This window comes from Halichoerus grypus, chromosome 7, assembly GCF_964656455.1.
Source record: "Halichoerus grypus chromosome 7, mHalGry1.hap1.1, whole genome shotgun sequence".
NCBI classification, from domain to species: domain Eukaryota; kingdom Metazoa; phylum Chordata; class Mammalia; order Carnivora; family Phocidae; genus Halichoerus; species Halichoerus grypus.
This window is the reverse complement of record NC_135718.1, coordinates 121,958,147-121,985,266: the sequence shown is the minus strand read 5'-3', so window position 1 is coordinate 121,985,266 and position 27,120 is coordinate 121,958,147. Positions and strand designations below refer to the sequence as shown.

Genomic DNA, 27,120 nt, shown 5'->3' with positions numbered 1-27,120 from the left:
ATGACTCAAACCACTCATTCTTTGATCTTGTTTCTTATTCCTATTTCTTGTTAACTCTAGAAGCGGGAGGCGTGGGAGACAGTGTCCACTCATCCCTCGTTTGCCCTGGAATCTTCTTTTACACCCATTTCCTCGTGCTCCTTGCTTTCCCTCTCAAAAGTGCCTTCATTTGGAGCTATATTATATGGTTGTTACATGTGGAAAGGATGGGGAATGGTTAGGCAAGAGAGAGGCACAGGTCGTAGGCAAGCTCACTGTTGCATACTTTAAGGCAGAGAAAAAATGTTTGGCCACGTTCTTTTTTTGAGGGCTGAGTTAGTTGGCACCACAAGAAACTAAGACCACATGACTTCTTGGAATGTAGGCTTCCTGAGTTTTGCCTTGGCTGTACTATTTTTGTTCTGGCTCTTGAATGAGTCTCACTAATGCATTCTGGGGGCCATCAGAGCCCTAAATGACAACTTAACAGCAGACAATCCCACCATGCCTCCTTCAACATGGTCGGGAGCAGCCCCCAGGCAACCTGTTGTGGGTGACAGGGACAGGAAACCTGAGGCCAGCGATGACCTATACTGCCTGGGTCCTGGAGTTAAATTTACTGGCATAATTGCCAGATGTAATTTCCTTGCACCTCTTTCTGCTAAGTGCTCTTTAAGAGCAAAGCACTTAGTAAATTATAAGGAGGTACCAGCACAAAAGTGCTTACAAATAAGAATTATGGAAAATCAGAAGCCAAACGCTCACAACAGCAATTTTTTTTTTCTTTAATCAGAAACAGAGTTAGAACCATACAGGAGGGGTGAAGTTTCCCAGGCAAGCGATAACATAAGCTGCTCATATATTTTAAGATCTAATCTATCATTTTAAAAATTATTTTATTACAGGGCAGTTTCATAAAAAAAAATAGAGTCTGTGTTACAGTATTCCACTGGGTGGCCCCAAGGGAAGCCAGATAAAGAGTAGTAATAGAACTAATAGGAATTAAGTTTATGGTATTAACCCAACAGACAGAGAGAGCAAGGGGCCCAAATGGGTAGATAGGGGAATTCAGCTACCAATTGGCTCATGAAAACAGTGTTTGGTAGCTGTCTCTACTGGTTTTCATTTCAGGAAAGGGAGTTAGTCACACAGTAGATGGCATCTGACCTCAGCCACAGTGATGGCAGAAAAAAACAAAGCCCAGGCTTTCCGGAATCTTCGGCAATCCCACAGGAAGACTTGGAGTTTCTTAGAAACAGAGCCTCAAGGAACCGGTCATCTATCAAAGTGATTGGGCTTTTGCTGGCTCCGCATCAGTCACCTCCTGGGGGAAGATCATCAAATACAATCGGCCACACGGTTTTTTCATTATCTCACCATCACAGCTTGAATTTGTAGCATTGGGTTCATGAAAGGCTATGTTTTTGGGAAAACAGCAGATCAGGCATCTTTGAAAACCACAGACTATACATATAAACATGCCTGGTACAGTGTGCAGAATACAATGGGTACAAAAAATGTCAGCCCCCATTTTTTCTTTCCCACTGTGTCTCTAGAATAGCAAGACAATGGAACGTGTCTAGAGACAAGACTTGGTTGGGTTCTCCAGAACTCAATCCACCTCTGGCTCCATGCAAATTTACAGTTAACTCACAGCTTAGGAAGCTTACCTCATCTTAGAATGAAATTTCTTCAAACTCCTTTCTTTCTAGCATCATGCATATGTGGGTCTCTGGTTCCTGCTGCTAAGGCCATGGCCACCAGCAAGTTGTGAGCTGATTTCAGATGGAACTGACCTGAGAGCTATTTGGCTCTTAGATGACAAGGGCTCCCTTCCTAAAAAAAAAAAAAAAAAATTACTTTCCGCCCTGGATATCTCTTTTGCTGGTAAATCCAACAGGCAACCCCGAGGAAGGAAAGAGAGGTATGATCCCAATACCTACCAGGATTTCCTCATTGCAAACAGGAGACCCCAAAAGGCAAGACTTGAAAGCCAAGAAATGTCTTTTTCTTTCCAGTCGGAGATTCCTCTCCCCCATTCATTCTCAAAGTCTCAGTGGCACTACGTGTTTGCAGCAGCCTAAGTCACAAGAAGACTCTCACGTGCACATCTGCAGGCTGTGCGGGTATAGAACGTGCACCTGATACACCAGAGACAGCAGGACCACTATTTCTACAGGGAAATGTGCCGCTGACCCCAACTACCAGTGAGCTGTCCCTTTCCACTTCTCCATCCACTGAGAGAAATGCATGAAAAAGCCAATGCCACAGAGTCCATTATGAAGAGAATGCTATTTGCCTACCATCCCTTCCTCCTACATCATCAAAATTGGTCAGTTTAATAATGCTTTATATCCTTTACACACTGTCAGGTAAGAAACATTGCAAATGTATATGGCTTAACAAATATATGGTAAATAAGCATTTTTCCTGTCCTTTCTATTGACAAAAGATTCTACGGAAAGTTGAAGGAGGAAAGAAAGCCACTTTGTAAAAATGATAGATATGGTATAAAACTCCATCGCTTAAACATCTAACTTGCTGAGTTTTAATGGGGTTGTCATCACCGGACTGTTAGCTTAACTTATGAAAATCAAGAAAATACCTTTTTGTTGCTTCATAAATCCTGATGAACAATAGTCCCACAACAGAAAACAAGCTCTGATTTTGGAATGATCGCTCTCTGTGTATCGCCAGTAATGAAGTATGAAGGAGATCGAAGACTTATTGCTTACAGATATTAGCACAGACCCAGATGGCTCAATTTTTTTTACCATAATAGATAATTCTTGAATTATGTGCCTAACAAAGACAAATTCTAGAACTAACGGAAAGCATTTATTATATTAACAAGTGTGTTTTCGATTCCTTCAAAACAGAATGTAATTTAATCTCGGCTTCAGAGACAGATTGGAAATGTTAAATGTCTGCTTTTCAGAAGTGATTTCTGTAGGGAGAAAAGTATTCACCATCAGCTTGAGCTGCGTAACTGAGGGAAAGGATGTTTATCTTAACAGCGCAGAAAAGGAGAAGTTGTGGAATTTTTTCCCCCATTTTCTTTTTCATTTTTTAAATATAGAGCAGATTGTATATATCCCAGTCCTTCCCCGGGACAACTTCTGCCTTGCTGAACATAACATATTCCACTGTGAGAAAGAATAATTATCTGATAGTGATGGGGACCCTTCTTAGTGTTTTGTGCATATAAATGAAAACCTGAGACCTTCCCGGTGGGGTTCACAGTACTATTTGTTTCTCTGGGGGCACAGGTGGATGTGGCTGGAGTCAGGACTGGAGGTTTGTGACTTGGGGGGAAGATCCCAATTAATAATCATCCTGTGAAGGATGGTCAAAGCTGTGGAAGGTTTGAAAACCATGCCATGTGAGAAATAACAGCAGAACCTGAAGAAGAGACAATCTCAGGCAGAGGAGGGTAGAGGGAAGAAGCTGATTGAAGGGGTTAGGGTTAGGAGGGGGCATGTGGCCCCAGAAGGCACATCTGGACCAGTGCCTACTTTTCACAGAGAAAATACTGTCATTCCATCTACATAATGTCCCAAATCACCTTCCAGAGAAGAGAGCGTCTAGGGTGCTGCATTCCATTAGAGGTTCAGGGACTCGTGTCTGAGTATGGAATGGGGTGGATGGGGTCAAAGGAGATGTGAAAGATGGTGCTGAGGGGGTGAACCTTGAAGGAAAAGTCAGCAAATCCTAAGGAAGCCTCCATCTGAAAGAACTGGACAAAAAGATGGAAATCTGACATGAGGCAGTGGGATGGAAACAGGAGGCCACAGGACGAAGCAAAAGACTTCAAAAAGGAATCAAGAGATCCCAAGTGGGATGAATCCTGTGAGGGCTGGAACAACTGCAAGGCTCATTAGGCGCATCTCTAACCTCACCTGCAGCAGGAAGGGAGCAGTTAGTGTGTGGAGCCAGTTTGGATGAGAAAGAATGTGCTAATATTTGGAATTGCCAAGGGAGAGAATGAATGGTTTTGTAAGAACGTGATTTCTCCCTATCTGCTCCTGTTTGTGTGGAAGCCAGTTGCCTCTCTCTTTTCCAGGGATAGTGCACAGGGATGCCAGGCTTGGGTGGGGACACAGTCTGGATGACCTCTGAGATCCTGCCAAGCCCAAGTTGGCACAAACTATCTTTCTTGCCACCATCATTTATACAGTCAGCCTTTCTTCAGTAAGTGCTTACTATGTGCTGGTCCAAGTGCTAGGCTTCGGGGACAAGGAGGTCGACACCCAAGCATAGACCCCCACTGCCATGGGTCTTCCTGCTTGGTGGGGCAGACGGAAAGCGAACAACAGGTATGGGTGTGCTGGTTGTTGTAAAGAGATGCGGGCGCCATGGAACATGTCATAGATATGTCACCTGACAGGGTGAGAGCAGGCTGCCTACAGGAGGTGATTTTTTAAGATCAACCTAAAATGTGAACAGGAGTTGGTTAGGGATAGGAAGGAGGAGAGGTTGGCGGAGGAGAAAGAAAGAGAGAGAAATACCCCGTGCAAAGAGAAGAGTGTGTCTGAAACGCTGAGAAGGAAAGAGAAGCCTCACCTGTGGGATAACACTTCAGCTTTGATGTCTGGGCAAAGTAAACTGTGGTACACAAGACGAATCTTGAGAATTTATTTGCACTGCCTAATTAGTTATATTAAATTAAAAGTGTAGGTAGGGGAAATTGGAGAAGGAATGCACACATTTTGGCGTCGATTAGAGTGATCTGGAAGGGGTGAAAGGAATGCAGATTATCTTTTGAAGGCAGAATTTGACTGACTAAAGCAGTGGAATGGGGGGTGGCTGGAGAAGAACAGTGTCTGGGGCAGGGTGGGGGGCCCCCAAGGGGGATAGGCACTAAAAGGCCAAAGGGAATAAGCCCTTCTCTCTTCTCTTAGCCAGCAAGATGCCAAGATAAGCCTTTCTTCCTTGAATTCATCTGCAGAACATAACTCTCTCCTGGCTGTTTTTCGGGCATGAAAACCCCTCATTTGGGTCAGCCTACCCTCATGTTCTTCCATAACTAGATTCGACGAGAAGTATATTGAGGATTTTAAGAGAGGGACCCCCATGCATTTTGCTTTCTTCCATTACTTTATAGCTTGCAAAGTGTTTCACAAACATTTGAAGAGGGTTTGATTATCTTTGTTCTATAAAGAGGATCTGAGATTTGGAGACGCAAAATGATTTATCCAAGGTCATGGCTCCATTCTGTGGCAGAGTCACTACATTTCTGGTCTATTGATTCTTACTCGGGGATGCGGTTCCCATTGCTGGGACATTAAAAACAGAGGGTTCTTTCCAAGAAGAGCCCCAGAAATGGAAATAAGTAGGGTAGATGAAGGGACAGCCCCAAGGAGGCTCCTCTCCAGTGCAGCCAGATGCCCTTGGAGAGGGTAACAAGGACTTTTCCTGGGTGAAGGGAAAGAAAGGCCCCACCATAGCAATACCTCAGAATGGTTGATAAGCATTTGCTCTTCTCTTCTTCTTTTTTTTTTTTCATTCCCCTTTTTCTTCATTGCTTTGCTGTGGAGTTGAAACTGGCTGAATCAGCACTGAATCATTTAGCAGGAAATGATGAAAACTGTCATTTTCCTCTGTCTGCACAGTAACACACGGGAGAGAGCGCCGAAGATGACGGAGGGGCCGTCTGACAGTGCCTCCGGCCTCAGATTGGATTGTGGGTGGGAAGAGCCCGCAATCTAATCAGCAGTCATTCCCTGGGGTGGGTCGGGGAGTGTGAATGTCCCTGCAGCAAGGACAGACCCGCAGAAAGAGGCCGGTGAGGTGAGGAGGCAAAAAGACAATTTGCAGATCCGCTGGGGGACCTCGCACCAGGAAACAGACACCCTGGAGACAGACTGACCCAGGACCCTTCTGGTCCTCACAGTTGGCTGTGTGCAAGAGTGCCAGCCATGGGGCCTCCTTGAGAGGGACGCACTTCCCTGGGTGCCTGATAAGTACCAGGTAATCTTGCTGAAATGTCTTCCCCATAACCTCATTCAGGGGACAGGTGCCAGGTGTTTGCACAATCTACTCATTTTAGAATGCACTCAGGATTTGTCTGAAAACAACATAGCTCTGTGCTGTTTACCACTCTATTTTACCCTTTGAGCCTCAGTTTCCTCTCCTGGAGACTAGAGATGTCAGCATTATTGGGCTGAATAATGGCTTAATGAATGTGCTGGCACTTTGGGAAGTGCACATCATTATATTGTTCAGAATCCAGAGTCTCCAGGGCACTTTAAAGCCCTTATCCGAGCGCTCATCATAAACAAGCAAACACATTCTCTTGCCCATCCTCATCCCCAGCTTAATGGGTTTAATGCAACTATGGACATAACCACTGACCTATATGCTCCAGTTTGGGAGGGGGATGAATGGGGATGAGCCAGTCACCCAAATCCTGAATTGCCTCTGCTCTCTTTTAAGCCAAGAGATTTTGTAGTTATGTGCATCATTCGGCCTCCAAAAGAAAGGTAAGCAATATTTTTAACTATCCACATGTTTCTAAATGTCCAGATTTTTGGCAACAGTCATACGGCAATTTAGAAATAATGTTCCAGAAGAGAGAGGAATAGAAAGAGTGTTTGCTTTTTTTTTTCTGTTGAGTGAGCAGATGTACAGTCAAAGTGGCCCCTAAGAAGAGATGGTGTCTTGTTCAAGCCCATGGCAGTGCCCATGGAAATACTGGGTGCTCAGTGGGCAATTATGCATTTGAAAGATTTTGCTAGAGTGAAGCTACACTCACGATTATTACTCCAGGGAAGTTCTGCCCATCCATTTTTTCTGTCCCATTCATTGTTTAACAAATATTTAGCCAATTTTGACTACTTAAAAAATGTTTTTAAAAGATCACTTTGGCTTCTGAGCAAGGATTGAACTTTGAGGAAGAGGAATCAAAGCAAGGGCCACCTACAAAGCTACTGTCGATGAACTCTGATGATGATTTGAATTAGGGTGACAGAGACATCTATCTGTCACTAACAAATAGTTTAGCATGACTTGCCAATAGATGGGATATGCTGTGTGTGTATGAAAGAGAGAGAGAGACAGAGAGAGAGAGAAGACTCAAAGATGGTGCCTCGGTTTTGGGCTTGACCAAATGGGTAGAAGAATGTATCATTTATGTAGATGGAAGAAGCCAGAGAGGAACAGGTTTTAGTGGAAAAAGCAGAATCGAGAACTCTGTCGTGGACATGCCATGCTAGAGATGCCTGTAAGCCGTTCAGGTGGAGAAAACAAGTATGCAGTTGGATGTCCAAGTTTGGAGCTCAGTTGGGAGAAGTCAAGGCTAGAGAATATAGATGTGGAAGTCATCCACATTTAGCTATCTAAATCCAGGGAACTGGATGAGCTAATTTAGGGAATGAGTGTCGCTAGAGAAAGGATCCCAGACTCAACATTTAGAAGAGAGGCAGAGAAAGAGAAACCAGAAAATGGGTTGAGAAGAAATGGCCAGGGATGTGGGAAGAAAACCAAAGAAATGTGCTGTGGTGAAAAAGAAGGTTGCTCTAAATAATTCCTAAGGTCCCTTTCAGGGCAAACGCTGATTCTTGCTGCTCTTTGCTTTACATCTTTTCTTCTTGATTGTGCGGGCTGATAAGACCAGGAACTTGGACTTCTGCCTGCCTCTGAAAAGGGGCCCCAGGGCCGTAAAGAGTAACAAATTATCTGCTTATCACAGCTGACACCACTACCTTTCTACCCTATTATTTCTTGCTATGATTTTCTCTAACTTGGAAGCTGACTGCAGTTTTTATCTGGATGTCCATGCTTCCCTCCCAACTTCCTGCCAGGGCGTCCCATCATCTCTACCCAGTGAGGCTTTTTCCACTCCATCTGGTTTATCTGCTGATAGTCCTCAAGGTTCAGTTCTTCCCCCGTTGTTATTTGCAATTTATCTGATTCTGCACCTGACAATACATCGTGCTGTGATATCCAGTTGTCTGGCTATTGTTTATCCAGTGCAGGCATATTGTTCTGCATCAACTTTCCCCTTCTATTCCAACTTGGGGACCATGTCTGTAACATCACAAAATCTGATGTCTGCAAGTCCTCCCCGTAATCGCAGAGATGAGACAGAATTCATTACCGTCTACGTTACCCTCCCTTGAGGAGAATTTCATTCAAATTACTTTGCCTTTGGATGACACTTCCCTTTCATTTTAAACTTGTTCTCTCCCTCTCCCCATTCTCTCTCTCTCTCTCTCTCTCTCCCCCTGCCATGTCCTAGTTGAACTTAGGCATTTCATTCTCATCCCACTGCAGGTTTCTCTGATTGGAAGACCACTTGTACTGATGGTTGGCATAGTGTAAATGTTTTATATTTGTGATTTGTTCAGCAAGGTCTATTCAGAATGAAGACAGAATGCCAGCTAAAGTCCCTGTGTGTGAAGAACGTCGTGTTCAGCCTTTACTCCCAAGGCAAATTATTTGCTTAAGTAAGGGTTTCTTCCTTGATTACAGCTCTTATTATTGAGATCGCGTCTGAATTTCCCAGGTGTGTGTTGAATTTTATAATCTTGCACTGTACTCTATGGAACGAGTCTCAGAAAATATATTTGCTCGTGCTCCCAGACACAGAGTCCTTCCCTCGGCAAGTGGCCCTGGGAATAAAGGGCTCAACAGAAACACAGTATCTGGGCATACTAATGATTTTTCCTGTCTGAAGCCATTGACTGGCTGTTAACTGTGATAGATACATCTATTAGGTGTCATACTCTGTTTTAGGAGATTGCCTCTCTTGATTTGCAAGATCTTAGAGGAGAAGAAAGCAAATAAGTGAAACTATAATAAGTGCTACTTGTTTCGTTCATCTGAGCAACATACATTGAGTGCCGATGATATGTCAAACAATGAGCTAAGGTGCAGGGACCCAAAGATGAATGAGAAAAGTACAATCTTTGAGGTCCTCTGTGTACAGTAAAGGACAGAGACATGCAGACACACAATTAGAACACTGACAGAAACCTCTACAAAACGTTATGGGAGCCTTGGAGATGGAGTTACAAATTGCCGAGGAGTACTGGGGACAGTATGACAAAGACTGTGAATGACTGTGAGCGTGTCACATGGAGGAGGTGGGGCATTGCACTCTAGGCAGAGGCAACGATCAAGTCTGGAGGAATGCGAAGCAGTGTTGTATAACCCAGCAGAAGGTGTGAGTGGGGGCCAAGGGAGTGAAGAGGCAGCCTGGAAAGGTAGGCTGGGGCTGATGGTATCAGAGCTCCTCCATTGCCAAAGTCAGATCTTAGGTTCAGGTTGCCTCCTGATAAGACAAGGAGAAGACCATGGACCTTTCAAAGGGGCAACAGCAAAATATAGTGCAGCCAAATAATTCAGCCACTTCTTATATAGGCTTCTGATTTTGCCTTCTTTGAAAATTTTACATCTGGTTTTGAGCTTAGATTTCCCTCCTGGCTTTGCCTTTCCAGTTGGCTGCCACAGATTTGGAGACTAACCTATGGGCTGGATTATTGACTTTGTTTCATAGCATCCCTGTTTCGGCTTAGGTGACTCCTTCCTTCCTCCCTCCCTCCCTCCCTCCCTCCCTCACTCTCTTTCTTTCTCTCCTGATCTACTCATGTCCTCTTTTGTATCCTTTTTTCAGTCAAAGCCTTCTTTTCATCTTCAATACAGACATTTCTGGTCTGCCTAGCTAGGCAGTAACAAGGTGTGACAGTGCTGGGTACTATTCTGGACACAGAGGAGCAGATAGGACAAGCAAAACCCTCTCTTAAAGGGGTCTATTGATCTCTACGCATAAAAGGAAATGGGATGTGGTTCATTTAAACTCATCCAGGGTTGTGTTACTCTGGGATGAGGCTAGGTGGGAGATGAGCTGGGAACAGTAAGGACAGCTGAGAGGCCAGATACGTGACTTTCCCACTGGACAAACAGCAGATGAGAGATAGAGATTCTAGAGTATGGGAGCTGATATGAATGATATCAGGAGATTAAGTGGAGTCATTGCGAGCAGCGTGAAAGAGGCACACGAGATAGGAAAGTAACAGGTTTGGTGAATTATGAGGCTTAGTTTTTCCCTCAGTTAGAACTGCCCCTCTTCTACCCCCTCAGTCATACCAAAATAATCAAGAGCAGGTACGGCAATGCAGGAAGAGGGCAGGGAAAATGACAATCTTGATTTCTCTAGCTCTGTTACCCAAAGCATGTTAAAAATGTTGAACCAGCAGTTTGCTCACAAGAGACAGAAACCAACTGTGGGGTGAAATTGTCTCAGTGGGAAAATGGAGGCTAGACTTGAGGAAATGGGGTCGTTGGGCTCTGAAATCACAGAGGGAGGGCATTAGCTTTCCCTCCATGGAAATCTGTTAGGAGACGAGAGAAAACCATCTGTCTGGAATAGTATAAATATAGTCATGCTTATGCCCAGGGGATGGACTTATTTTATTTTTCTTTTTAAACAATTTTAACTAAAAATTTTATGTGAAGACACTATTGATACTTATTTTCACATAGTTGCAATCAGAGAGTACTTTGTATTCTGCTTTCTCTTACTTCTTTATTTTGTATGCAACACTATAGCATTAGCGTTTTTCACAATTCTACCTGATCTTCAGTTATTTTAATGGCTGCATAATATCCCAATTGCTGAATTGTTAGTTTAATAATATCCTTTTCTGGTGGAATATTTTAGTATTTTATGATCTTCCTTAATCTCTCTATTCTATCCAAACTAGTCTACTTTTCCTTTTTCAAATATCCTTACAGTTCCCTCTATCACTGCCCCCACGACCAACAGCAGAATGCCCTTGAACTTGATTTCTGCTGCCCTGCAGTATTATGGTGGTAAAGGTTTTGGTGTCAGGCCAGAAATCAAATTTCTAGTTTTTGACACTTACTAGTTTGGGGATCTTGTGACATGGACAAGTTACCTAATTTTGTGAGCTGTGATTTCTCCATCTGGAAAATGTCTTCATCTGAAACGTATACATAATTATATGTTATATGTATCTTATCCGTATCTTGAAGGGCTGCCTACGTATACATTATATGCCTCTTATATGTATCTTGAAGGGTTGTGTAAGGATTAAACACAATTATCTGTAAAGCGCTTGCTACAGAGTAGAAATTTGAAGATCCTGATTTCTCAGGTCCCCATGGCAAAATCTTTCTCTAAACTCACTGCCTGATCTGCACAGCCCTCACTACATCCTGCCATTTATTCTGCATTATCTTTTTATGTAAATCAGTTGTGTCTTCTTACATTCAATTGACAGCCCAGAGAAGGCAGGAATCTTATTTTATCTACCCATGAACCCTCCAATGGGGCAGAAGGCTTTCTAAGATTCATGCTTGTTGGTCGATTCTGTAGATCTTTGTTGAATATCCAATGTGAAGGCCCATGAGGCAGCCTTACCACGTGATGGACACAGGGTGGAGGATGTTAGGGGCAGAGATGATGGAGGAGGCAGGGCTGTCAGCGCCTTTCTGAGCTCCTGAACCCTCACCCCCCCGCCAGTGGCTACCAGGTTCCAAAATGGTGGCAGCACACTGCCCCGCGTGGGTCTGCAGCTCCAACCGGAGGAACGGCCTCTCGTAGAGGAAGCAACTGGAAGCTCTCTGACCCAGCTACCTGGTATCAGAAGCAGCGTGGGCAACCAGCATGAATATTCAGTGTGCATGTCACACCGTGACAATTTTAGAGACCAGGTGCACCAAAGATGCACAGGCAGCTGAGAAAGGGAGAAGAGAGGGGAGGGGGACCCCATTCTTGAGCAGATTCGATTTCTCCACTCCTCACAAAAACATTTGCCTTTTACAAGCACACAGATAAATCTCAGCAGAACAGGGAGTGCCAAGAGAAGGAAGCTGGCATTTGAAAGGCTTGCAGGATCAGCTAATTGGTCTCAAACCTAAATCATAAAAAGACCTGTAATTATGCTGTTCAGAATTAACACAGAAGACTATTGGGCGTGTGGCAGTGGAGGGAAGGAGGGACACCGATGGGGGAAAGAGTCCGTTTTTTAAGTGAATTTATACTATTATAAGACCTGTCGCGGGTGAGTAATAAAAATGGCGATGCTAAGTTAAGCCTTGTGTTATCCTGTTTGCTCACATGCTGCGTATGCCGGCTGTAGCCAGCAGAAAGCACTTTTCAATTTATTTTTATGACTCTTCTCTAAAAGCATTCCATTAAAGGAATATTACCCTGTATGAAGTTTTGAGGCACCAATGGCAGTTTATTTGCTGGTTGTGCTGGATGGAAGGTACAGTGAGGAAGATTTCAGATTAAGGAATCAACAGTTCTCTGTGTACCTGTTAGTTTGGCTTTGTCTTTCTCACACTCCAGTGAAGGGTCAAACACGGATTCTGCTGTCTACTCTTACCAACCGAGCGCCCTCCCCCATCGTGTCCAGAGGAATCTCCGCCACACTTCGGTCCAGCCTGGTTATCAGGACATTGGGATCTCAAGTTTGCAGCTTGCTCGGTTAATTTGCTCAGTCGAATCAGGGAGAAGAATCTTCTCTAGCCATGCTTCCTCTCTGGGGGGAGCTGAGCGAGGCAGGGAGATCATCTCCTAAGGTAGAGTCTTTCCAAACTTGATTATTTGGTGCTTTGGGCAACATGGGCCACAGAAGTTGTGATGTACAAATGTGGGGACTGTCCCTTTCTCTCCCACAAATAAAATGGATCTAGGGGGAAGACACAGCACCGCAGCTGAGAGTCGTACAGGTTTTGGAGTCAGATTGCCACAGCTGGAAATCTAGCCCTGCCATAGAGCATCTGGTATCTAACCCAAGTCCCTAAACCTCTCTGCCTCTTAGTTCCCTAATCTATAAAATGGGGATGTAATAATTCTCACCCGACAGAGTTTTTGTGATAATAGATGTAAATCATAAATGAATAGATGTACATAACGGATAAATAATTAGACAAAGGAGTAAATAATCTAATGAGATAGTTGATGTAAAGTGCTTAAAGCAGCGCATGTCCCATAGTAAGAGCTGTCCTTACACATACTAATCATTTTGTTACTCACATTATTTCTGAGATCTCAATGCCATCAAAGGGGAGACTGGATTGCTGGCTCTGATTTCACTAACTTGCCATATCGCCTTAAACTCATCCCTTAACTTTTCTGTGATAATAATTCAATAATCCTCTTTCTCATTCATGGAGGGGTATGAAGCCTAGCAAAAAGCAAAAGTCATGAAATGTGAGTAGCCTTATGACTATTTATGGTGTTTTTATAACCCAGATGAATATGGTGCTAACTCATGGTGTCAGCATGGTCCTTAATGTCAAAGCATATTTGGAAGATCTATCGTTGGGACATGAATTTCCTGGGACTGTGGATTTTTATTTAAGTAATAGGATCTTAGGGTTGGAAGTGATCTGAGAAGCCATGGACTTTTTATTTTTTAGGCAGGAATTCCTTCTACAACAGCCATGATTTGTAGCTGGTCGCAGCCTGGGCTGTAATTGGCCCCGTGGTGGTGGGTTCACTCTCCTGCCAGCCCATCTTTCCCACCTTTAAATGATAGAACGCTCTCCTTAGCAGTAATCTGAAATCTTCCTCACTGTACCTTCCATCCAGTGATGTTGGTTCTGCACTGTGACACTTCACAGAACAGCCAATTCACAGAAAGTCTAATTCCTTTCCACATGACAGCTACTCAGATATGTGTGGGTAGGAGTTCTTCGTCTGTCTTCTCTGTTCCTGGCCAAGGTCCTCCAAACATTCCTTATATGCCTTGATGTCCAGACCCTTCATCATCATGACTGACTCCACTGGATGGAAGGCACCTTATTGTCGATGTCCTTCGTAAAATGTTGCACAGAAACTGACCACAGAACTCTGTTATTGAGGCTCCTTGATGATGAGGGCATTCTTCAATCAACAGGACCAAAGGTGGATCTCACTTTTTTTTATTGCTACACAACCGTGGTCAAGTCACTCATGCTCTGAGACTCCACCCCCCCTTCTATTCAGGGGAACAGTGAAACTTGCCCAGTGTAGCCCTCTTAGGGTTCGTGTGAGCCTCAAAGGTGACCAGGTCCATGAAAGCATTTACAATAACATCAAGAGGGATTTGAGCGTTTACATTTACTGCTATCGAGCTTAGGAAGTCTGCTACAACTCTCATTTCTCTTCCGTAAGTACTGCTGTTAACCTGCTGATTACTCCACATTTATAACTATACAGTTTCATTTTGTTAACTTTTTTTGTTATTCGGGTTTGTAGAAATATTTCAGAATCTTGATTTTGCTAACCAGTTTACTGACCATCACATCCTGCTCTGTATCATTCACAAATTCAGAAGTGTGGCTTCTATGGCTTTGCCTAAATGATGGATACAGATGTTGAAATTTTCCCTTCATGGGAACTCCTCAGTCAGCTGCTCCCTACTCACAACATGCGTGGCTAAAAATAACAACTGCCTCTTCCTTATATCCCTCCTGGAACTAAGTATATTTCTTTCACAGGAATGATTTCTCTTTTGTTTTCAAGATATTGGGATTAAGGACCAATATAAGTATTACCAACCTGGCTTTCTTTTGACAGCCATTTGCATGATAAATGTTTCTCCATCCCCTCCCTTTCAATCTGCAGGTGTCTTTAGGTCTGAAATGAGTCTCTTGTAGGCAGCAGATAGATGGGTCTTATTTTTCTTAACCCATCCATCCCCCTGTGTCTTTTGATTGGAGGACCTTCTCTTTCCCTATAGATGACAGAGTCCTTGAGGACTGAGAATGAGTTGCATTTACAGTTGTAGCCCCAAGGCAATGATCCCAGCTTGCACATAGTAGGCAAGCACTTGTAAGGAAAGAATATAGGGACAAGGGCAGAGGTTTTGATATCCCTCCACAAGGCTCCTAATTACACACAATTAAGCTCTTCTTTATGTATTTTATTTGATTAATACCCAGTGATGTTATAATGATTATTGTCTTCTATTAAGTCCCAGACTGTGACACTTAACCTGAGATGTTACCCTACTTGCAAGCTAACAAATTAACCTGCCATGTAGGTGTGTGTGAGTATATATATAATTTGTGTGTGTTGTGTGTGTGTATAAACACACATATACCCTAACAGTGTATATACACATACACACCAGAAGAAACACTAGACCTCTGTATTAAAGAATACATCATAACTCATTGAGTACCTTAACACTGCTTTCCTATGCCCCAATTATCCATGGGATGATGTGACAAGGGCCTAAGGTTACCTGTGCATGAAGGAGAGTTTGTACCTGTGATATAGTGATTTATAATAAGAAATGACAATTGATCTTCATCCCATTTTTTTGGCACAGAGCTCCTAAAAACTTTGGAATTCTTTAAGTGATGAGAGCTTTAACATTGTCTCTTGTTTTGTTAATGAGGCACCTTTTGCAAAGTACCTAAGGATGGGGACCGGTTGCCAGGAGAACCAACCCTCGTGATTTGAAGCTTGGAATTTTCAGCCCCACCCCTTGTCCTCTGGGGAGGGGAGGAGGGCTGGAGGTTGAATCAATCACCAATGGCCAGTGATTTAATCAACCAAGCCTATGAAATGAAACCACCATAACCATTCCCCGACTCCCAATGGAGTTCATTGAGCTTCTGTGTTGGTGAACATATAAAAATTTTGGGAAACTTGTGCGCCTGGAGAGAGGATGGAAGCTCACCTCATGGCGAAATTGGGTGCAGAACCCTTAGTACTACAGAAGATGAGCCCTAAAATTATGAGAGTGGAGCTTATATATCTGGCACACCTATACTCACCCTAACCTTGAGAAAGAAAGAGACAGAGAGAGAGAGAGAGAGAGAGAGAGAGAGATCTTGCCTGAGGAGGAGAGGGGAAACTCTTTTCAACACTTAGAGTTTAAGAGAACAGCAAAATAGCTCGTCTGAGTATCTAAATCCCTGGAACAATACACTATCTCTGACTGGATGTCTACCATTCAATCACCCTTTTAACTCAGTTTGCAGTACTTTTGCTTAGAAAGCCTGGGCCATGCAGAAAGGTAAAAATATCCATGGAGAGTTGTCTCCCAATATCTTCTTCAAAGAGGCTATCTTCAGTAGCCATAGATTAAGACTCTTTTGTGTCCTTGCTTAGGGATGGCCTTCAGACCTGCTGTTACATTGTTTTTACTTTGACAGTGGTTAATTCTTATGCTTGGAGGAAATCATAGTGATAATTTTGGAAACCATCAAATATTTTGAGCCAGTGGGGTAAAAAAAAAAAAAAAAGCAGTAGATCAAGTTGAGTAATATAAAAATATAGGTAAAAAATAAACTAATAACAACGTGTCGGGGCGCCTGGGTGGCTCAGTTGGTTAAGCGACTGCCTTCGGCTCAGGTCATGATCCTGGAGTCCCGGGATCGAGTCCCGCATCGGGCTCCCTGCTCGGCAGGGAGTCTGCTTCTCCCTCTGACCCTCCTCCCTCTCATGCTCTCTGTCTCTCATTCTCTCTCTCTCAAATAAATAAATAAAATCTTTAAAAAAAAAAAAAAAAAAAAACAACGTGTCAAAAATGATGATTGACTATAAACTAAGACAATTTGTTTCCAGGGGTTTACAAATTGTCAGTGAAGGTTATGATAAAAGGAAATGGCAGCATTGGGGGGAAAATCGAGCAACTCTGGTGATTTCTCTGCCATCCCAGTACTACTTCGGTCATTTGATTTCCAGTGTGCTTTCCTTCCTTCCTTCCTCCCTCCCTCCTTTCTTTCTTTTCTTTCTTTCTTTCTTTCTTTCTTTCTTTCTTTCTTTCTTTCTTTCTTTCTTTCTTTTCTTTCTTTTCTTTCTTTTTCTTTCTTTCTTTCTTTCTTTCTTCTTTCTTTCTTCCTTCCTTTTTTCTTTCTTTCCTTCAAGATTTTTTAAATTTACTTATTGAGAGAGAGAGTGTGTGTGAACGGAAGGGGGGTGGGGGGAGAGGGAGAGAGAATCTCCAGCAGACTCCCCACTGAGCTTGGAGCCTGACTTGGGGCTCAATCCCACGACCCTGAGATCATGACCTGAGCCGAAATCAAGAGTCAGACGCTTAACCCATTGATCACGCAGGCACCCCAACCAGTGTGCTTTTCTAAAAAAAAGAACATAAGTAATATTACCACTTTGCAGTACTATCTTGTAACATTTCCAAAATCTTGCCCAACATTGTGTTTGGTAGGTGTTGTGGAAGAAGCAAAAGAAACAATATTAGAGGGTCCACAGGAATATTATAGTCTAATTGGGAATATTACAGTATAATAGGGAAGATGAAAAGGAGGTCAGTGTGAAGAAATTATCAGGACTGGTTGTCTCTCTCTCTCTCTCTCTCTCTCTATCTATCATCTATCTACCATCTATTTATCTATCTATATAGTATTTATCTATTTATTTATTCATTTAAGTATAATTAACATACAGCGTTACACTTTAATAGGGAAAAATGCATAATTGAAGGCTGGAAAGTGGCAGTGTCAGAAGAAACCTGATTTGGGCACCTTTTCTTTTGCCAAGACAATGGAGGAGGACTTCCGTTTTGCCACAGGCATGGATTTTTCTAAAGTCTCAAAATAGTTTGCCATTCCAAATTTGCTCTGGATCTTCATTTGCATGCTCCAGAGCAAGCTATTGAGGAGCCAGGTGAGACACGGGAACCCGTGTAAGCTTAAATGAAGGTTAAGAGAGGCAAACCATAAGAGATGCTGAATTCTAGGAAACAAACTGAGGGTTGCTGGAGGGGAGGGGGTTGGGGGGATGAGGTAACTGGGTGATGGACATTAAGGAGGGTACTGGATGTAATGAGCACCGGATGTTATATGCAACCAATGAATCACTAAATTCTACCCCTGAAACTAGTAATACACTATGTTAACTAAATTGAATTTAAATAAAAAATTTAAAAATGAGAGAAAGAGAAGCAGAAGTGGGGGTCATGGGAGGCTCATGGGAATACAGAGTGAGCCCTGAGAAAAGGCAAACAGAAAGGAAAATGTAATCAAGGGATGAAGGGGGTGACTTTATTAGCCAGTAGGTGGTTCTTCTTCTTTCGGAATGAAATAAAAGACTACTTATGGTAATTGTTGTCCGATAAAAGTTAGGAAAGCGAGGAGCAAATTGTTTCTCCTCAGAACTTTCAATTCCTTCATGCCCTGATTAGTTGTTTGTTTGTTTGTTTGTTTGTTTTGCCGGCCTCTCAGTCACTGTATTTTTAGCTTTATATTTTTACATGATTTTCCCCCGAAGCCCTGGCTCCCTTCTTCGATTACCAACTTCAGAAACAAGCTCACACAATTGGAAGAGGAGTCTGGAGATTCATCTCCTCTGGACTGTAAAGATGACAAATCTCTCTCAACTCTTTGGTTAGAAAATACAATTAAGTGGACTGGAGTCGGCTCTCTCCAAAGAAAATTGGCTGTATTGAGATGTGAGTATCTTAGAAACTGAACCAATAAAAATCAATCATTTCCATTCCCTGGGGAAATGGCGCTAGGGGAAAAGTTTGCTTTGATATCTCTGTGCTGTGGATGAAATGTGTGTGATTCTTACCCAATCAATAGAAATCTCTAAAATGAAAGATTGAAGCCGTCAGGAGTTGTAACATCTCTGAGATGAGAAATGTGTGTGAGAATTGTCTCCACTAAATGCCAACCCCTCTGCCTCAGCCCCCATTTAAGTGTTTGCATAGCTTGTTCTTTTGCTCAAGCTAAGAAGGCTTGAGGAATCTCCAAGTCTGTAGGAGACACTTAACAGAAAACAACACATAGCTAAATGGCCTACAAGATCGTAAGGCAGAGAGGAAGCTGGAGGGTGATTGGTGGCCATTCCTTGCTTTTATCTTAACCTAGATGATTTGACCCTGTCCTGTGCTGAAATACTTCCAGAAAACAAGATTTCTTACTCCCTGAGGCACTCGGTACCAGGATGAAGAACTCTCACCAGGAGAAAATTTGTCCTTATTTTTAGTTTTGTTATTTGATTCCTAATCCCAATTATAGATGCTTGGTCCCCTGATGTCGTATTGGGACCAGAGCTGGCTATGTCCTATACAATGTTTCTTGGGGGGTTAAATTAATGAATGAAATTAATGAATTTGCTATTAAATTCTTGAAATCATTTTGTTAGTCCCAGTCTCTTTGTGGGTCATAGCATAAAAATTGGCAACCACACACCTGTAAGTTGTTTTTCTAATACTGGCCTCTTTAAGATGGTTAGTTGGGCTGTCCTTTAAGATGGTGAATTGGAGCTCTCCCACCTCCTCACAACACACACAATGCAAAGTAGAAGAACCTGCATTCACTGCCCATCTTTAAGTTTGGCCAACCACTTGTTTAAAAAATTGTGATAAACTGCACATAATATAAAATTTATCATTTTAGCCATTAATTTTTTTTCCATTATGTTGAAATACAGTAGTTATTTGCCATTACTATTTTAACCATTTTAAATGTATAGTTCAGTAACACTAAGTAGATTCACGCTGTTGTGCAACCATTACCACCATCCATCTCCAGGACTTTTTCATTTTCCCAAACTCAAACTCTGTACCTATTAAATAATAATTTCAATTCCCTTTCTCCAGTCCCTGGAAGCCACCATTCTATTTTTCGTCTCTGTGAATTTGACTACTCTAGATATCTCATATAAATAGACACAAATATGTTCAAGGCCCCAATTTTAATTCTTTTGTGTTGATACCCAGAAGTGGATATGGTAACTCATACTTAATTTTTTGAGGCACTGCTATACTGTTTTGCACAGTGGCTGCCCTGGTTTGCATTCCCACCAGCCGTGCACAAATGCTCTAGTTTCTCCACATACATCTTACTTTCTGAGTTTTGGATAATGGTCATCCTACTGGCCAACTAGTCTTTGATTTATGGGAATTCCCAAAAGCCTATCATGTGGTCTCCTCTCCAACCTTTCTTGGGTATTTCTTAAAGAAATCATCTTTTCTTGGTCAGGTCCTGAGAAATGCTCCCTAGTTTGCATTTCCAACCTCACGCCATTAAGGAACAGCTCTTGGTGGCACTTTTGGGCAACAAAAATCACTGCAATGATAATTCCAGTTGGTTTTCTTCCAACCCCATTTTCCAAATTGTATTTCAGTATTTCTTTTGTGATGGTGTGTCACCACATGTTTAAAGCTGATCTCTTTATTTTGACACTGTCTCTTCCTACATATGTGACTTAGGCCAATGACTTAGCCTGAGCCTTGGTTTTCTTGATTGTAAAAGAGAATGATAATTGCCTAAAGCACAGGATATTTATGAAGACTAACTAACGTAGGGTCTGAAGAGTGCTTGATACAATGATTGGTGCAGTAATATTTCAATGAATGGTAGCCATTACTGCTGTTAACTTCCCTCCTAACTGGATATTTGTATTTTTCTATTATTTTATTGATGATATCAGTCTTCCCTAAGTAATCTAGCCTCCAAGTAAACATTTTGTCCTACTGTATATCCACTCCAAATGTTTTTATCAATCATCATTTTCAAGATTTCTTGTGTTATAATAACCTTGTAATGGATTGTGACTGTAGCAAAAGTTTGCTGAATCCCTGAGGCATTGACTTCAACCTCTTCCTTCCTTCGTTTGTCCTGTACTTCACTAATAGACTCATTTTCATAAGATAGTTTTTTCAACTGGCATTCATATTTTCAAAAACATTTATTGACCTTTTCTTACCTTTATGGCCTGAAATACATTCCATCTCTCCAATCACAGCAGAGGCTTTTTGTGAATTCCCAATCTTATAGAAAGAGTTCTGACTCCTTGCCTCCCACCCCCATGCAGATGTAGTGAACTCAGAATTAGTTTTCTTTCATTCGATGTAGCCCAATCTTCGATTGGTTTCCTTATGTCATCCTCTTCAGGGACTACCATTTCTGCCCTTGCATCACCATATCAATGACTACCCAACTCCAAGCTTCATTCCCTACTCTTGTAAACTCTAGTAATCTTTGAAACCTAGTTCACCTATAGTTGTCATGTGGTTCACAGGCTTCCAGATCATTGCAGACAGTTTCTCGGCCCCAAAGAAGAAGAGAAAAGGCTTCCATCCCCTGTCTGGGCTGTCCTCTGTTTCCAAGTAGGTCTTAAAGCAGTGGAACCCTATTCTCTTCTTGGAAAATCTCTAGTTTAATAACACAGCAAGAGAGAGATGTGCTGTAGCATCCTGTTCAGAGCATCGTCTCTGCAGTCAGCTAGATCTGTGTTCTAATCCTGGTTCTGCTACTTACTATGTGACTCTGGGCAAGTTACTGAAGTTTGTTCCTTAGATTCTCTATCAGTAAAATAAGGACAGGAGATAAACCTTTTAGAATTGTTGTCAGAATATGGGAAATAAAAATAAATCACTTATTGATTACTGGGCATAGAAGGTGCTCAAGTAAATGTTGTTGTTGTTGTTATTAGTATTTGATAGATTCTGCTTTCCAGATTTTGGTATTGGTATGGTTGAGGAGAGAAGAATGGCAAAACAATGTGAATGAAATGAACTTTGTAATGGCTGAAGTTGTCCTTTTCTTCCAACTTCCCCTCCTTGTGCCTGTACCCGACTATGACTTATGGCTTAAGCCTAACACAACCCAAGAAAGAGAGCCTTCCAACACAGGCAGGCAATGTTGTTCTCGTGGGGATATTTGGTCTCCCTTCTACTACCTTTCCCTCCATGCACAATTTATTGTAACTTCAAACCTGGAATACAACATATGCCCTTGTACGGTGAGCCTCACTATGTGTATTTTCATATTACTCAGAATTTATACTTTAGGTGGGTTGATTGAATTTTGCTTACTTTCACCTTGGGGAAAAAAATGAAGAGATTATCAATGGGAAATGAAGCTATTTGACTGAGTAATTGAAGACTTCATTTTGCTTCAAAACATTTTTAAAAAGTAAAGACTGCCTAATTGCTCAAGGCAGGATGCTAGGCCTGGAGGAATAGGTATACATTCTACTTCATCTGCTGGTCTATGTAACTCTAGCCAATACTCATTTTTTTTTTTTTTTTTGCTCAGTTAATGCTAGTACCTCACTGTTCGTAGTAGCTCTTTGGTACTTAACTGCATGATTTGCATCATTGTCTGTTTCTTGTTAAATTATTTTTGCATATAGGCCTCCAAATAATTATAAGCCCAGTGAAAATAGTAAGAGAGTCATACTCCTTGATCCCTGAAGGATCCAGTGCAGTGCTAGATACTTGGGTTTCATTCATTTGAAATATATGAGGGCCTACTATGCACCATGCCTTATGCTAAGGGCTGAGGATGTGATGGTGAATGATAGGGAGAAATTTACATTTAGTAGACACAGACTTAATAATTCTTAAACTTACAATTGACAAGGAGATAGTAAAAACACCCTCAGTAGGTCTGGGGAGTCAGGAAGCTTTCAGGTCCACCCACAGGGGGGCATCTTGAAGCCTGACTTTTGCAAACTCACCCTCAAATTGACTTCTTTTTATAAATGGGCTTGAAGATTCTCTAGTCTTATCATATTTGAAAAGCTTTTCTCGCCCAGCTTCATCATATTTCATCACTCATAAAATATATGTGAAAATCAATGACATTAGATCACTGTGTCTTAAGTCTTCAGAGTTTTCCCTGTCTTCCTAATGATGTAGTGAATTAGAAAATAATTAAAAATCATTTAGGTTGCAACCTCCCTTTCTCTCCCTCCACCCCACTCCCCCCGCTTCTTGCAAGGAACAGTAGGATTTATGTCTCTTCCTCTACCCTGAATGCTCTAGATAACTCAGGAACACCTTCTCAGATGGGAACTCTGCCAGAGTCAGCAGTATACCCAGCTTTGCCTGGATTCTCCATAAGACAGTGCCTGGATGCACAATGACTAGCACTATGAATAAACTTCCACCTCTGGGATCACTGCTGATTTTTCCTAACGGCAAGCAGCAACCACAAAAAAACCACAGATGACATTTTTATAACAACTTACCATTTGCAGGATGCTTGCACATCCATTATCTCATTTGATGCTCACAAAAACCTTGTGACACAGATATTACTCTTATTCTGCTAAATATCAGCAAACTGTGGCTCAAATAAAGCTGGGGACTTTTCCTAGGTCATTCTTCTTATGAGAGGGTGGACACAGGATGCAATCCTAAGGCCATTCCCTTCACCTACCCTGCCTTTTCTACAGAGAGAGGAGGATGGCAGAAAAAATGGAGGAGAGGGAAGATTAAGGAAGGTGGGATAAGTTTTAGTTGAATTTGGTAGACCTGTTCCCATTTCGGGACATATTAGGAGGGCTTTACTGCATTATCCAGTCTTTTGTTCTACATAAGCCATGTGCCAATATGAGACGGTATCTTCAGCTAAGTAAAATTGCCTTAAGCAGTAAGAAATTTATTGGTTCACATGTATCTATATGTAAGATAAATTTCAGGAACCTCTCTTGGCATCCCATTGACTCATATTAGGCGATATACATATTCCTCAACAACCACTGGCAACCACTGGTGGAAGTCAAATAACCTTTGAACAGCTCAGATCCATACTTGGAGCTGGACATTGGGGTCAGCTTCCTTGTAAGCACTTGGCATATGTGTTTGGGATGAAGGTGGATTTTTATACTAAATGCCCACCAAAATAGCCAACATAGAAGACTGAGTAGTTACTGAATTCACCTACAGGAGCAGAGCTGTTCATCAGTATAGATCAATAATTCTCAATCTAGGCTGTACAAAGAAATCACCCAGGGAGATTTAAAAAAATACCGATGCCTGGGGTTCACTCCTAGAGATTCTAATTCGATTGATCTGGGGTAAGCCTGGCACTGGGATTTTTAAAACCTGCCCAGGTGATTCTAATGTGAGGTCAAGGTTGAGAACCATTCTTATAGATCCTTGTTATTCAAATTGTGTTTAGTGGGCCAGCAACACTGGCATTGCTTGGGAGTTTGTAAGAAGTGGAGACTCTTAGGCTCCACTCTAGACCTACCGGATCAAAATCTACATATCAACAAGTTTCCCAAGTGATTCACATGTGCAGTAAAGTTTAAGAAGTACTGGTATAGAGGATAATGCCCAAGACTTTGTTCCTGACCCATGTCTTTACTCTGGTTCTCAAGTCCAGTTTGTGACTCTTTGTTTAGTCATCTTGTTGGTGGGTAGTCCCCAAATATCATCTCCACTCCCTAGTTTTCCCCAAAGGGGATCCTACAAATCAGTGATTATTAATGATGTGTATGATTCAGAATCACCTGAGAATTTTATTCTAAATTTACATACCTGATGCCCACTGTAGCACAGTGAAATAGAATCTCTGGAGATGGGTCTGAACCTGTGTATCTTGGGGGAAAAGCCATCTTTGGATTCAGATGGTTGTTGTAGTCTGGAGTATGATAAAACATTGTGTTTTCCCAAAAAGAATATCAGAGAGAAATAAGTGGGTTGGGGATTTAATGATAATGTAACAAAGTATTCTAATTGAACTCATTTCTAAATGCTTGCTCTTTAGTGTGCCTATAGACTTGACCACCTAAGGGCCCCCAACAAGGGGAGAGACCCAGCCCCTCAAGGCCGACCAGAGTTGGGGTCATGGGAATGATGGATGGGGTGCTGGTGCCATAGATAGTTGCTGCCTCAGCCCATCTTGCAGCTTCCCAGAGTAATAAATCCTAAAGGGGCCACCAATACATTCCTGATAGCAGAGAGAAGTCACTCTTTAATGTGGGCCTGATAATGTCACTGAGCTCAGTCTTCCTAAATTTAAATGATTAGTAATGACCAAGCTTGCTCCTGTTTGATGCATCGCTTAACCTGGTAATCAGGAAATCTATTCCACTTGCCTACTTAGATTGATGATGTCACGTTACACTGAGGTTTGCTTTCTCCCCGTAATGGAGGAAGAGCATGTTAGGATGTATTGGCCTTAAGCATTCTGGCCTCAGCCTCCCTTCATGAATTTGATTAATATCACAGGCTCTATGGGCACATCTCAGAATTGCTGAATGTGGCATCTCTGGGAGGACTATGTTTAGAAAGCATTGAGATGTTACTAATGGAGTCTGCCATTGGATGATTCTATTCATTTCCTGACTTCCAGACTTAGAGTATCCTTTTCTAAGAAAGAAAAATGTGTCAGTTTTGGTTGGGCCCTACTGAATAGGGGGGAAAAAAACAAAACAAGACTGATTCCCTAAAGTAGAGCTGGCCACCTATATCTACCTATTTTACTAAGTAAGGGAATCCCTAAATAGTGGATGTGGATCTCCTTATGGATTCTGTGCTATTTTCCAGTGAGGCTTAAAGCTGGTTGTTACCATAGCATCCCCACTACCTATCCAGTTCCCTATTCCATTGGGAGTATAAGTGACATTGTTCCTTTTTCCTCCCTTCTACCCCATTGAAAGATTTCACTGTTTCATACCATCTCATCTCTCTGGTGATTCTAAGGAATGTCAAAGAACTGAAAAATAACCTTTCTTCAAGAAAATTATGGGGATGCTTTATTAGGAAACACCCATGGGAATCATTGGTAGATGCAAATCCAAGTCTAGAACAGGAGGATTGGGGTGGGGGGAAGATATAGTGACAAATAAGAATGAAAGAAGGGATGGAGAAAAGTGCCCCAAAAGGGGAATGACAGAAGACCAGAAAAAATACTCTAAAAGGTAAAAAAAAAAAAAATGCCCAAACTACCATAGTGGGCAGGGAGAGAAAAATGGAAATCAGAATAAAATTCCACTTAACAAACAGAATTAGCAATTATTTATTGATTCTATGCTATGTGTCGGGCACTTTACTAGATGCAGAGCTGAATAAGCCTTGGTCTTGCCTTCAAGAACTCTCATTCTACAAGGAGAAATATCCATTCAACCAAGAGTTGCAGCTCTGTGACAGGTGCAACCACATAAGTAGGTACAGGATACAGAGAAGAAAGAAAGGCTTCTTCAAGAAAGTGATATCTGAATTGCATTCTGGTCTATGGCCAGTTTTCTAAGTAGATGTATGGGCAGGGAATGAGGAACCATTACGCACCTACCTAAAGGAATTATTCTGTAAATAAATACTATCCCCTGAAGTGTGTTTCTCTGAGTTTCCAGAGAAGAAAGCAGATGGCTCCATTTCTCAATCCAACTGATGTTTCCCTTCACACCCTGGACATTGGACTAGGATGTATCTTGTTATGTTGTTATGTTTATGTAGTCCTGGGAGCTCGTTCACCCCTCACTGCCTGCTTTTCTATGAAGGCATTGATACTCGGTTCACATTGAACTCTCTGACATGCAGGCTAACCCATACCCAGGGATTATTGCTTGGAGTCTCTTACATATCCCCATTCCTCAAATCTGCAAGTGCCTATGGGTAATCATTCTAAAGTCTGAGGCAACTGGGACCCCTCCAAGGAGATGGGCTAAGCTGATTTTCTCTGCCTAGAAACAGGCTATCTCTTGGGCCACTTGATCATCAACCCTTCTCTCTGCTTGATTTTCAAAAGTCATTTGTGTGCAAACCGTTGACGTTGCCAACTGCAGATGCCATGGCTTCTCATCACTCTGCTCACAACCTCTTCCTGGGGTGGGGCAGTCCTTCCTCTAGAGGGGAAGCGACTCATGTCTTCCAGCGAGACCAAGCATGGATTCTGAAGTTTGGAGCAGCAAAATTCTCAGATCCAGGGAAACCCTGCTGAGATCTTGGCAATGTAGATTGAGATGAACTCTGTGTCGTGTAGTAATGAAAACCACTGAAAAATACATGGATGAGAGAAACATATATTCCCAGGCTGGGAGAAGATTGAAGGGTTAGAACCCAGGAAAAATAACATTTTAGAGGAGAAGAGTTTTCTTGGCTCCATAAATAAATCACTGACCAGACAGGGCCCCCTCTCTTTTCCTTTCTTTACTTTGAAGCCAGCAAATTGTCCTTGACTTGGAAAGGAAGTAGAAGCACCCTCACAGTGGTGCCTGACTCGTGCTGCAGACAAATGAGGCAGCCGTTTTAACTTTTCATGAAGATGTTTATTAGGCTCCTACACTGTTCTGATCTGATATTTCTTTGTGGCAGTTCATTTCTCCCCCCCCGTGTAAAGCATTGAACACGTCAGATCTAGCCATTCTTATTTTGAACACTCGATTTGTATTTGCAGACTGACCCAGTGTTAACCAAAGAGATGAGTGTCTCGGAAGTATTTTCCCCTATGTTCTGGAGACTATGT

General features: G+C 42.1%; 1 long non-coding RNA gene across 1 annotated transcript in view; it reads right to left on the bottom strand.

Annotated features, from left to right (window-relative positions):
* Positions 1 to 748: 748 nt before the first annotated feature.
* LOC118528353 (uncharacterized) overlaps positions 749 to 27,120 on the bottom strand; it is a 31,338-nt gene continuing 4,966 nt past the window's right edge. The window contains exons 2-3 of the long non-coding RNA XR_004913587.2: positions 1,650 to 1,815; positions 749 to 1,395 (exon numbers count right to left, since the gene is read on the bottom strand). This is a non-coding gene — a long non-coding RNA (uncharacterized LOC118528353). The remainder of the gene's footprint in view (positions 1,396 to 1,649; positions 1,816 to 27,120) is intronic.